Raw genomic sequence first — 12,419 nt, 5'->3', positions numbered from 1 at the left:
ACACGCACCTCACACACACCACACACACCACACACGCACCACATACCCCCCACCGCACACACCGCACACCTCACACACACACCACACACCACACACACATACACATCACACACCACACAGACCACACACACACCACAGACACCACACACACCACACACACCCCACATACCACACACACGCCACACATCATTAATAATAATTCCCCAATAACCTCACACACCACACACGCACCACACACACACTACACCCCACACACACCACACATGCACCACACACCACACACGCACCACACACGCACCTCACACACACACACCACACACACTCCACATACCCCCACCCACACACCGAGACACCACACAATACACCACACACATACACATCACACACCACACAGACCACACACACCCACACACACCACCAGACACCACACACCACACACACCCCACATACCACACACACGCCACACATCACACACACCCCACACAACCACACACCACACACGACCACACACACACTACACCCCACACACACACCACACATGCACCACACACCACACACGCACCACACGCACCACACACACCACACACGCACCACATACCCCCCACCGCACACACCGCACACCACACACACACCACACACATACACATCACACACCACACAGACCACACACACCCACACACCACAGACACCACACACACCACACACCACACCCCACATACACACCACACACAGACACCACACTCACCACACACACCACACACCCCACATACACACCACACACACGCACCACACACCACATACGCACCGCACCACACACCACCACACAACCACACAACACACACCACACAACCACACACACACCACAGACACACCACACACCCCATATACACACCACACACACGCCACACACCACACAACCATACACACACCACACACCACACACACACTACACCCACACACCACACACAGACACCACACTCAGCACACACAATACACACCACACACACACACCACACGCACCACACACACCACACGCACCACACACACTACACACAACCACACACCACACACACCCCACACACCACACCACATGCACCACACACACCACACACGCACCACACACCCCACACACACCACACAGACCCCACACACCCACACCACACACACACAGACACACCACACCCACCCACACACCACACCCCACATGCACACCACACACCACACGCATGCCACACACCCCACACCACACACGCACCACACACCACACACACTACACACCACACACCACAGCACATGCACACCACACACGCACCACACACCACACACCACACATGCCACACACACACCACACACCGCATACACATCACACCACACACCATACACATCACACACCACACCACACACGCCACACATGCGCCACACACACCACACACACACAAATATACACACCACACAATAATTCACACAATAATAAACAATTCACACACAATAATCAAGTATATCACCATACACAATAACACACACTGCACCATACACCACACACCACCCACACCAATACACCACACACACACCACACACAATACCACACACACACACCACCCACACCACACACACACCAAACATAATAATAATAACACACGTGGACAACCCAATTATCATTCAACTGGTGAATGGCTAAACACATTATGAGACCTTCATAAATAGAATCAGAATCAACAATAATAGGGAACAAACTATTGATCCATAAGGGAACTGGAATGAATTGCAACATTGTTACACTGAACTCAGGAAGCCAGACTCAGAAGGTTACATACTTAGACTCCTACTCAGCATTAAAAAGGAACAAACAACGTTGCAACTTGTACTTGGAGGAAAACCCAGAAAACTATGCTGAGTGGGAGAAAGCCAGTCCCCAGAAGTCACATATTATATGATTCCATGTGCAGAACATTCTTGAAATGACAAAATTATACAAGTGGAGACCAAATTAGTAGTTGCCAGGGGCTAAAGAGGGGTTTGGGACAGTGGGACGTGGGTGTTTCTGTGAAAGGGCAGCATGAGGGCTGTTTGGGAGGGAACTTTCCATTCTGGCTGTATCAGTGTCAATATCCTGGCTGTGATCGTTACTGTAGCTGCAAGGTGCTACCCTTGCTACCCTTGTGGGAACTGGCCGGAGTACCAAGGATCCCTCTGTATTATTCCTCACAACCGCATGAGAAGCTACAATTATCCCAAAATAAAAAGTTTAATTAAAAAAACGGTCACATCCTTTATGTTTGCACTTCTATGATACTCTGTAAAAAGCAAAAGTATAGGGTCAGAACGAGATCAGTGGTTGCCGTGGTTGGGGTACAGAAAGGCTTTGACTATAAGAGGAACATAAGGGCTGAGAGCAGCGGCTCACCCCTGTAATCCCAGCACTGTGGGAGGCTGAGGCAGGTGGGTCACTTGGGGCCAGGAATTTGAGACCAGCCTGGCCAACGTGGCGAAACCCTGTCTCTACTAAAAATAACAAAAATTATCCGTGTGTGGTGACACACCTGTAATTCTAACTACTCAAGGGTTTGGGGCAAGAGAATCACTTGAACTCAGGAGGCAGAGGTTGCAGTGAGCCGAGATTGCACCTCTGCACACCAGCCTGGGTGACAGAGTGAGACTGTGTCTCTAAAAAAGGGGTGCTTAGAGAAATTTGAGGGTGGTGGTGGAAATATTCTGTATTTCAATCGTGATAGTTACTATGAGTCAATGGTTTTTAAAAAATTATACTAGGTTTTATTAGCTACATCAAAAAGTAAACTTTACTGTAAATTAAAATAGAAATGTTTCAAATATTTAAATGTTTTAAAATGTTTATTATGTCATTACAGTTGTCAAAAACATACTTATCTTCAATGTTTACTGTCCCCTCCCATGGATGTAACAGTTTATTTTACCTCCCCCTAATGTTCGACATTTAGGCTGTTTCCACTTTTCCCTCCATGAACATATTTACTTTTTTTTTTTTTTTTTTGGAGACAGTCTCTGTCGCTCAGGCTGTAGTGCAGTGGCACAATCTTGGCTCACTGCAACTTCTGCCTCCCAGGTTCAAGTAATTCTCTTACCTCAGCCTCCCACACATTAAGAATTTTTAGCTGAAGTTTTATCTCCCCAAGACTTTCTAGAAGTGGAGTGACTTGATTAAAAGGAATGTACATTTTTATGATTTTTCATACATGTTTTTGAAATCCAGTCTCCCTCGGGCAGCCCCCGAGAATGCCCACTACTCCCCATCAGCCTCTGGTGCCCCCAATTCAGCTTCACCCACCCATTTCACAGCAATCTAGGCGCCTGGGTGGCTTAAACCTGTGCCTCCTCCAGGCTGCTCACCTCCCCCGGACCTGGCTACCCCCACTCTCTGCCCTGGGCCTCCCTCCTCTAATCTGGTCTACACCAGCCTCTCACCAGAAGCACACAAATCTGATGATCAGTCTTCTACCCAAATCTCTCCACAGACTCCTCCTGGATCTGAGGATAAAGGCAGGCCACAAGGACCATGTGGTCTGTCAGCCTCTCCCTTCGTGTCCTCCAGGAGCTCCCCTCCACAGCCCTTGGTCTCCTCTCCACTGGCACTGCTGCCTTTGAGGGGGTGCCCATCACAAGCCAGTGCTCCTTGATCAGTGAGACCAGTATTGGCATCCCCCCACTGCAGAGGGGGGACCCCCCTCCCCCTCCCCCTTTATTGCTCCAAAACTGGGCCATGATCTGTCCTCCTGACTGAACAGTCCCCCTCTGTTTGGTCCACCCTCCCTGTGTCCCCCAGCCTGGCCCCCAGTAAGCCTTTATGAGCAAGTCAGTGAGTGGATGGCCTTGGGGGAGACCAAGCCAAGCCCTTGCTGCCGCCTTGGGATGCTTTGCAGACCACCACTTCCCTTGGGCATTTTGTTTAAAACACGGGATGCACTGACATGCCCACAGTGTTCTCTTCACTGTTTATCAAAAAAACCCATGGTTGTCCTTGCTCCTCCCTCTCCTGTTCCTCCTTCAACTGAATCTGTCCTCATATCAGTCAAACTGCCTGGGTCACCATAACACCCGCCCTGGGGTGTCCCTAGTTCTGGATTCGCACCCCTGCCCACCCATCCAAGTGTTTGGTCTCGTTGATTCCCTGTAAACAGCCTCCAGGACTCCCCAGATGAGTCCCCCAGGAATGAGTTCTCTGGGTCTGGGCCTGGTACCTGTCTAGCCTGCTCTTAGACCACCTTAGCCCCAGGACTCATTTGCTCCAGCCCTGTGGGCCACCTGGAGCTTCTTGAGACTCTGTGCCTGGGAGTCCCCTGCCAGGTGTCCCCTACACCTGTCACTCATCCCCTGTGTAGACCCTTTGGGCTTTCCCTGTCCCAGTCTCTGTCCTGCAAGCATCACACTGCATGTGGCTGTCACCTCACATGACACCCTCCCTTTGTGGACTTGAGTTGGGGTAAGTCTGGTTCCTCCAGGACCTCAGCCCTGGCACAAAGCCTGACCCTGATGGGGACTCCTTGCCTGGAAGTACCTGCAGGACACTGAGACCCCGGTCCCAGCCTGGCACCCACTGGTCTTAACCCTCCCCCGATGGGGGCACTGCTGGAGTTGCACAGGGTCAGCTTTCCTCATGGAAGCCCTCACCACGGCCACTGCAGGGGTGGGCATCAGGCTGCAAGGCCCTCACCAATCAGGAACCCTCACTTTGCAGAAGGGGAAACTGAGGCCACAGAGGTGCACACGCCAGCTCCATCAGCTCAGGGGACAGGGACAGGGAAGAGCTGGAGTTGAACTAACTAAAGCCCTGTGACTTTCTCAATCACTAGTGCTGCTGAGCTGACACTATCTTTATTATCCGGTTCCTTTCAGAGTTGATATTTGGAATAAAGTACAAGGCCTTCCCTTTATTTCTGTGAAATTACATCTTGATCTAGTTATCCCAATCCATTGCATTTGGTGCGATTGTCCACAGTACTCATGAACTCTGCCAGCTCTGTGATATGAGCTGAGTGACTTGGGCGGGTGGCCTCACCTCTCTGGCCTCTATCCCCATTTGTACAATGGGGATCACAGCAGGACCTGCCTATGAGGCCACTGAGATGGAGGTGCTGTCCCTGAAGTGATTATCACCTGGGGGTATAAAGTTCACCAGTAATGAACAGGCCATTGTGACCTAGAAGGTTGTAAATGAACCCGGATGCTCAGTGCTTTATCTGCGGACTTCCCCCCACACACAGAGAGAAGGGACTGGGGTCACACAGGGAGAGGGACTGCACTGTGTCCCCCCACAAGCCCTCCCCAGGGCCTTTCCCTCAGAGGCACCTGCACCCTGTGTGGGCTTAGGTTTCCTAGGGATCAGTCCTAGGAGGTGACCCTGGTTGAGGTCTAGTGACCCAGGGATCCCAGGGAAGGCCCCCACATCATCATCTGGAGCCCACTACCTGGTGCTTGGGGAGGTGGCCCCTGCCCAGTGGGGGAAAGGGCGTGGAGGCGGCACATATGCGGAGGGAGGAGGAGAGGGAGAAAGAAGAAGCCTGGGCGCCCTGTGGTGACAGCGGCCGCCATCCTCTGTGGCCCATCTCCATTCCTGCCCTACCTAGAGGACTGGGGAGAGGTCAGTGAGATGCTGGCCTTGGTGCCAAATTTAAGAGGGGCCAGAAATCTCAGGAATCAAGATAAATGAGATTTTAATATGACATTTAAAAATAAAAATTAGGCCAGGCACAGGCTAATTATGCACTCATGCCTGTAATCCCAGCACTTTGGGAGGCCGGGGCAGGCGGATCACTTGAGGTCAGAAGTTCAAGATCAACCTGGCCAACATGGCGAAATGCCATCTCTACAAATAAGAAAATTAGCCGGGCTTTGTGATGTGCACCTGTAATCCCAGCTACTTGGGAGGCTGAGGTAGGAGAATCGCTTGAACTTGGGAGGTGGAGGTTGCAGTGAGCTGAGTTCATGGCAGTACACTCCAGCCTGGGTGACAAGAGTGAGACCCCACGTCAAAAAAAAAAAAAAAAATTCAAGTTCATGATGGGCAAAACAGTAACTGTTTAGTGAAAACTAGTGTCTGCCCAGGCCCCTCTAGGGATTGATGTTCCTCCTCACCCCTCTGGCTTGTCTCCTCCACAGGCCTCCACATCCCATAAAATCTCTCGCCCCTTACCTGCCCCACAGGCTCTCGAGGCCTCAAGGGAGAGACCACTTCCCTCCCAGGCTTCCAGCTCCAGCTGGGAGGAGCCAGGTGGGGCCTGTTTATGGGGGAGGCTTGCCTCATTTTACTTCTCCCAGTACCTGCACCCCAGCTGTGCCATGTGGAGACCCCCTTCCCACAGAGCCTGAGGTCCCTTCAAGACCCCTTGGCCAGAGCCTATGGCTTCCCATCACCTTTAGTTGGGGCACAGCTCTTTTTGGTGTGTGAGACACCGGCCTACACTCTAGGTCTTCCATCTCAGAGTCGAACCCAAGCTCTTCTCAAGGGCTGGTCTGACCAGGCGTGAGCCTCCAACTCTTTTGAAATATTTCGGATGGGAAAGGCGGGGGGGCTTTGTTGGCTCCCCTACTCTGGGGCAGTGGTAGGGAAGAGCGGAGGGTCTCCTGGTATGCCTGGACCCCGCAGCAGTGAGCTGCTGGATCTCCCAGGGGTGGCTGCTGCCTCTCAGGCCACTGTCCCCTGCTATGGCAGATGCTCCCTGAGATGCCAGTGACCAAAGGCTGGCCCTTCCTGGGTCCTCTGCACCTGCCCTCTCAGCCCCTGACATGACTTCACCCACAGCCTCCTGCTGGCTTCTCAGGCCCCTGGTCAGGCAGCTTCGGGGGATGACAGGGAACTTGCAAGTTCTTTTTTCAAACCCACCCAGTTGCTCTGCAAAATCCTTCCTGAGCCCTGAGGCCAACCAGCATGGGAGGGGGTATGGCCGGTCCACCCTCAGTGCCCTTACCTGTCGTGCAGCGGCCCACGGTGTCATCAGCAAGGCTCTGATCCCCTCACTGGTGTAGAAGCTGCAGAGGAGCAGCTCCAGGAACTCGTCTTGGCCTCTGCCTGCAGGAGGATGCAGGAGAGGGTCTGGCATCTCCTCCCCATGAGGAAGGCAAGAACAGGAAAAGCACTGATGATGATCCTGACACCCAGCAGTCACTGAGAGCCTCCTGTGTGCCAGGCATTGTCTCCAAACCTCACATTTAGACAACCCTCCAGCGAGGCGATGTCTGCCTCCACAGGTGAGGAAACGGAGGCGCAGTGTCTTGTCTCTCACCCCAGGTCACACAGGATCACAGTCTACATCCTGGCCTCAAAACTGGGGCAGCACAAAGACTCAGAGCTTGCGGTGGTTGGGGGGTGTTCCCACACTGGGCCCCTCATTGTGAGGATGGGCTGGTCACCGACCCCCAGATTCCCTGCCGTGGCTGTGGTCATGTCCCCTTGCTGGGGGGGCCCTCTTGCTTTCCCTAGGTCCTGAGAGTCTCATTAGAGGCTCGGGTATTTCTCCAAGTGTGGTCCCTGAACCAGACCCCAGGTGGTCTGTGGAAATGCATGTTCCCAGGCCCTGTGCCAGCCCTATCATTCTTAGGTTTGCACAGAGGTCCCTTTCTGTGCGACCAGGAGAGTGGCTTTCCCAGAGAGAGCTTTCTCTGTGAAATTGCGGCCTCCCCAGCCTCCCCCAATCCTCCTGTGTCCACTGTGACCACAATCCTTGCCATCATTTTCTGTGTCATCCCCAAAGGTCACAGCAGGGGAACTTTGGCCCCAAGTTGAGAATTGCCTGGCTCAAAAGAGTGCTGAGGTGGGAAACCCAGCTCTTGCCTCAGTGTCTCGCTGCATGAATGAATCAGGGAATTCCTGCAGCAGGGGGACGGGGTGGCACCTCCCCTGAGACTGCAGGCACAAGGGTCAAAAGAGGGCTAGGGTGTGAGGGGGTGAGAAGAGACCCCTTCAGCTTGTTAGGAATGCCCTGTGTCGGCCTGCTGAGAAGTATGTGTCCCTGGACACACAAGCCATCAGCCTGCTCCTGAAGGTGGTCCACTCACCCATGGGCAGGGTGTGCCTGAAGGCCACCAAGGCCCTCACCACACTGCCAGAGGCCCCTGAGGGCTGGAAGGTCCTGCAGGCCCACACGCATATCTTCCGTGTCCTGGAGAAGGACTCTGACAGCAAGGCTTGCGAGGGTGAGGCCTTACAGCAGGCGACCCAGATCACCATCGATGTCATTGAGTGGAAACCCTGAGCCCCTCCTCGGGTCAGATCTGATCAGCCACCTCCGCACCTGAATCAATGCGCTCAGTCTCTTTATTTCAAGTTGGAATGGCACTTTCCGTTCCTGGAGCACAGTCACGTCTCTTCTCGCTCTCTTGCCAAAGGCAAAATGTCAGGCCCAGAAGCACCAGGTCCTGGATGGTACAGGCCGAACCCAGTGCCGGGGGATGTATGGGAGGTGCACTTGGAGTTTTGCTTGCTGCTGGGGCCGAGTTCCCCTCAGAATGTAGAGAGCAGAATTGAGATCTCCAGGGGCAAAGCTGGAGGCAGGAACTTGGGCTGGCGGAAAGGAAGGAATCCAGCTGTACCAGGCACCACCCAGGTTTCAGAAGCTCCAGTGATTGACCCATGGGGTGTGGCTGGGTGTGGCTCTCCTCAGCCAGGTTTGCCTGCTCCCATCCTGGGTGGCAGGAAGGAAGGTAAAAGGTGAAACCAGATGCAGTTTCTTTTGACTGAGGATGAACTCTATCCTAACAGGCTCCCCCAGGGATGAGAGCTCGGGAGAGGGAGAGGTTCTGGTTTCCTCCTTAAGATCTTCCCAGCAAATAGCTGCATTCTCCAGTCACCCAAGCACGCCCCCAGGCTGGCCTGAAGCCCAGCCACCTCGAAGACACATTCCTGGTGCTGTCCAGGAGGGGAGCCTAGGAATCACAACGAAAGTCTCCATCACTTCTTTACGCCAAGCCTGGGAAAATGCCTGACTGCGGAGTTTGAGCCTCCCTCAGATGTCCCTGCAGCACGTGCTGGCCTTCCCTTTGGGTCAGCACCCTGGTCACCTCCTGGAATGGCTTCACCCTGGATGAAGAAGAGACAATCCCTTTTCAGTGAGAACTGTGACGTCATCCCACTAAGCAGCCTCCACACCAGCATCTCCTGGGCTCCCGCCTCTGCAGTCCAGGCTGAGGAGAAATTAGAGATGCGGGAACTCATAAGCCAGGGACAGAGGTGCCTCTGTTACAAGGGGAGGGCCAGGAACACAGACTATGTTGGGACCTAGAAGTCCTGAGCACCACACCCTTGCCTCCATTCTCCAAGGCCCATTTACCACACCATTATCAGCTTCTGGGATTTAACAAGCTGCTGCTGGGAGAGGTATGGGAGCCAGCCTAGAAGAGGCAACTGGTCGTTCAACTGTAGCCCAAAGGCACAAACTGCCACCCCAGACAACCAAGGCTGGACAAGCGCAGTGGGACAGCCAGTGGCTATAATCTCACACTATGGAGGGAGCCTGCTGTGTTGAGACCCCAGCTCTACACGGACTCTTTACCTATGGAGCCTAGGGCAAGTTGATTAACTGCTCAGTGCCTCAGTTTTCCTAGCTCTAAAGTGAGGATAGTAATTGTGCCTATCATAAATGGGTATGATTTTGACAGTGCCAGGTATATCATACTGAAAACAAGTGCCTCGTATATTGTGAGTACCCAAGAAGCCAGTTTACAGTCCCTCAGAGGAGACACATCAGCAGGCATCTCAGGGGGCCTGGAGCCCTTCATCCTGCAGGTGCCTGGGGCCCTATTCCCAGGAGAAGCTGCTCCCTCACTCCACAGCAGTCTACAGAGCACCCCCTGACCAGAGGTACACCTGTTTGTGCAGGTGTCAGGAGGGAGCCCTGGGCCTCTCTGGGCTTTGATCTTCCCTGGCAGGACTGTAGAGGGCCCAGAACACCGCCTTCTCCTAGCCAGGCCCTTCCCTCCCTTTCCCAAACTCATGGCCTCCCCACCACTCTCTGCCTCAGACTCAGGACTAATCTCACTATGTCCTTCATACCTGTTTGCATCAGGGGCTGCAAGAAGCTCAGCTCACCTCCCCCTCGAGGCCCTGAATACTCCTTTTCTGATCCCGTCTGCTGAAACCTTTTTTCCAAGCCCTCTGGAGGCCCCAGGGCCTCATCCTCTCCCTGGAACATTCTTCCCTTTCTTGCTTAGACTGAAACCTAGCTCTCCAGAGACCTGCTTCCCCACCCTGGGCATCCTCCTATGTGGGACTGCTTTTCTCCCTGCCTGCCCCTCATGCCCTCACTGGAATCGAACAGGTCCTTACAGACTATCTCCTGTGTCCGTTCTGAGGAGGCCTCTGGTTCGGAATCCCTGCACAGGTCTGTGGTCCTGGCCCTCTCCCCTCCCCAGCACCACACCACCAGATTGCTCTTGTAGGGCACAACGTGGTCTCCATGTGACTGAGCCCAACCGCCAGTCCTCAGGCCTCATCTTTCTTTGGCCATGAGCATTTCCCCAGTGGAGCCTCACCACCTCCCCTCCCTGAAACACTTCCAGGAAACGAGGCCACTTCTCTGCAATTCCGGTTCAGTAACGTGCTATTGTGCTCTTTAAGAAACTGATCCACATCATGGTGTGTTTAAGCCTTTAGGGAAGTGGGAGAACTGGGGACTGCTGTGTGAGCCCCTCTATGCCATACCAAGTCAGACCAGTGAGGGAAACTAGACCGCTATGCTGCAGGGCTACCTCCCCCTCCAGAATGCTTTTCACATCTTCCAAGATCCCCTCATTGGAGACCTTCCATGACCCGGACTCATCTTAGGCCTCCCTGTTCTCTCCATGTGCTACTGGGGTGCCTGCAGATCAGATAATGAGCGGTGCTGTCACTGAACTGACTGCCCACGGGGACTCATGGTCTTTGGTGCATTCCAGGCTCCACCACAGTCTCTGCATCCACAGACAACTGTGGTCCTGGCTGCTCTCTGCCATCAGGTTTCCCTTCCGTTTTTACTTATTGCCTAAAGAACTTCATACAAAATTCTATTTAACAGCAGTTTATCTCAGACTCCCATATAGAACACATCAACTATTTTAATTTTTTTCTTCTTTCCAATCACTGTCTAAAAGCACACTTTAGACCAGTGTGGTTGACTGTATCTAATTTTTAACCTATTAGATGGACAATTTTTTTTTGAGACAGAGTCTTGCTCTGGGTGATTCTCTTTGACTCTCTCTGTTCTCATTCCATGAGAACAACCACATGATCTATGGAAGCATAATCCTTCAATTGCACTCATACAACCTGTAACTTTTCACTCCCTGAACCAAGAGCTTCTCCATCCGAGTTTCAGCAAGACCAATTTCTGAGCCATGGAGCCATGGGTAACACCAGCCTCACTAAGCTCACACGCCCAGCTGTGGAAGCACGTTTCATTTTATGGTTAAGTCTACTTTGCCACTACAGGCAGTGTAGCATGTTAGTTTATAGACTAGCTTTTGGTGTTAAAGAGATCCAGCTCTTGGTGTGTCTCATGAGTAATTTACTTAGCTGAGACTCACATTCCTCATCTGTATAATGACTATAACAAAACTAATTCTGTCTCAAAGTGATTGTGACACTTCAAGGAGGCAAGACAGAGAAGTGTCCATATAATATCTGATACGTAATTTATATCTGTTATTATGTTCATTCTTATAACTTAAGCACCTGCTTATTAACTACAGTCATATGTGGCAGAATGACATTTTGGTCAATGACAGACTACATGTATGACAGTGCTCCCATAAGATTATAACAAAGCTGAAAATTTCCCTTTGCCTAGTAAAGTCGTAGCTGTTGGAATGTCGGCGCAGTGTGTTACTTACGTGTGTGTGGTGAGGCGGTGTAAACAAACCTACTGTACTGCATCATTAGAGTCAAACAACATTTCTTTTTGGTAAAGATTTTAAGTAATATGTTATACAAATGAAAGACTAATCAAAGTGATGGTTTTTAGAAAGAGATAAAACAGAGTCGACGAGGATTTGGAGAAATGGCTACTCATGTATGCTATTAGAGGAGCATGAATTGGTGTCATCATTTTGGAAAAAGTTTCACATTATCTATGACAATGAAAGATATGACCCCTTCTAATAGTCTACTCGGCAGACATGAGTGCTTGTGTTATTCCAAAACCACTGACAAAAATACGCAAAGCACCATTACTTGAGACAGCCACAATTATATTAAAAATAACCCTGGCCAGGCACAGTGGTTCATGCCTATAATCTGAGCACTTTGGGAGGCTGAGGCGGGCAGATTGCCTGAGGTCAGGAGTTCATGACCAGCCTGGCCAACATGGTGAAATGCTGTCTCTACCAAAAATACAAAAAATTAGCCAGGCATGTTGGTGGATGCCTGTAGTCCCAACTGCTCAGGAGGCTGAGGCAGGAGAATGGTGTGATCCTGG

At 51.9% G+C, this 12,419-nt stretch overlaps 1 protein-coding gene across 7 annotated transcripts in view; it reads right to left on the bottom strand.

Annotated features, from left to right (window-relative positions):
• The window catches only part of LOC101000755 (aspartate-rich protein 1-like), a 181,716-nt gene that overhangs the window by 124,269 nt on the left and 45,028 nt on the right, over positions 1 to 12,419 (bottom strand). For 3 of the 7 annotated variants that reach the window (XR_004178938.1, XR_004178939.1, XR_004178942.1), the window contains one exon: positions 6,942 to 9,049. The exons of 3 other annotated variants lie outside the window; for them this stretch is intronic. The gene's annotated coding sequence lies outside the window, so the exon portion shown is untranslated. The remainder of the gene's footprint in view (positions 1 to 6,941; positions 9,050 to 12,419) is intronic. One more of the 7 variants, XR_004178940.1, reaches the window with a different exon arrangement.

This window comes from Papio anubis, chromosome 16, assembly GCF_008728515.1.
Source record: "Papio anubis isolate 15944 chromosome 16, Panubis1.0, whole genome shotgun sequence".
Taxonomy (NCBI): domain Eukaryota; kingdom Metazoa; phylum Chordata; class Mammalia; order Primates; family Cercopithecidae; genus Papio; species Papio anubis.
This window is presented reverse-complemented; position numbering and strand designations above follow the sequence as displayed.